The following is a 429-nucleotide window of genomic DNA, read 5'->3' as shown; positions in this document are numbered from 1 at the left end:
CAGTTTTTAAACTGAGTCAGGCCCGTTTATATTGTAATGCTACTTTTAACTTTCCTGTATAATAAAGATGAATGAATCTTATTCCTCACAAACAGCATAAAGTATGACGGGAGATGAAGGAGGACCCAAAAGCAGAGGTTTCAAAAAAAGTTTAATTATAACACAACAGAGACCAAGCAACACTGTCAAAAATCAAGAAACCAGGAAAAAACAAAAACCGGAGTACCGGGGAAGGGGGAAGGACACTCACAAGCAAGGTGACTCACGGGGAAGGTAAAAAGCAGGGAAGAAATCCGATGGGGAACCAGGCAGGAACACGTGACACGCCGCCAGGAACAAGGATCTAACACAAGACAAAGAAAGCAGAAAGACTAAATCCAGGGGGTAACGAGGTAACAAGAGGCAGGTGACAAGAGGGCTGGGAAACAG

Source organism: Etheostoma spectabile, chromosome 12 (assembly GCF_008692095.1).
Source record: "Etheostoma spectabile isolate EspeVRDwgs_2016 chromosome 12, UIUC_Espe_1.0, whole genome shotgun sequence".
Taxonomy (NCBI): Eukaryota; Metazoa; Chordata; class Actinopteri; order Perciformes; family Percidae; genus Etheostoma; species Etheostoma spectabile.
This window is presented reverse-complemented; position numbering follows the sequence as displayed.